Raw genomic sequence first — 927 nt, 5'->3', positions numbered from 1 at the left:
TAGTCTCTGCCTCTAGTTTTGTCTTTTCAAGAATGTGATATAAGTGGAATCATGTAATTTTTTTAAAAAAACAGCTTTATTAAGACATAATTCACATGTCATACATTTCACCCATTTAACCCATTCCATAGTTTTTAGTATATATACAGATATATGCAACCATCACCATAGTCAATTTTAGAACATTTTCATTATCTCAAATAGAAACTTTGTATTTTTTAGCAGTCATCCCTATCCCTTGCCCCCCACCTCCCAATCCTGCCAGGCAGGCAACCACTAATTTCTGTATTTACCTATTCTGGACATTTCATGTACATGGAATCATAATATATGGTCTTTTGTTACTGGCTTCTTTCACTTAATGTGTTTTAGAGGTTCATCCGTATTCTAACATGTATCAATACATTTTTATTTCTGAATAATCCATTATATGGCTGTGTCACCCTTTTATCCATTTGTAAGTTGATGGACCTTTGGGGGTATTTTCACCTTTTGGCTGTGCTAATGCTGCTATAAACATCTGTGAACAAGTTTTTATGTGCACATGTGTTTTCATTTCTTACCTTGCAATAGAATTTCTAGGTTATATGTTAGATCTGTGTTTAATCATTCAAGGAACTGCCAATTGTCCTCCAAAGCAGCTACACCGGTTTACATTCCCACCAACAGTGTACAAAGGTTCCAGTTTCTCCATATTCTTGCTAACACTTGTTATCTGACTTTTTGATTCTAGTCATTCTAGTGGATATGAAGTAGTATCTGTTTGTGGTTTTCATTTGCATTTCCCTAATGACTAATTATATCCAGCATTTTTAATGCTTATTGTCAATTTGTATGTCTCCCTTGGAGAAATGTTTATTCAAATCCTTTGCCCATTTTTTAATTGGGTTGTCTTATTGAGTGTTAAGAATTCTTTATATATTCTGG

This window comes from Propithecus coquereli, unplaced genomic scaffold (genome assembly GCF_000956105.1).
Source record: "Propithecus coquereli isolate 6110/MARCELLA unplaced genomic scaffold, Pcoq_1.0 Scaffold102, whole genome shotgun sequence".
Classification (NCBI taxonomy): domain Eukaryota; kingdom Metazoa; phylum Chordata; class Mammalia; order Primates; family Indriidae; genus Propithecus; species Propithecus coquereli.
This window is presented reverse-complemented; position numbering follows the sequence as displayed.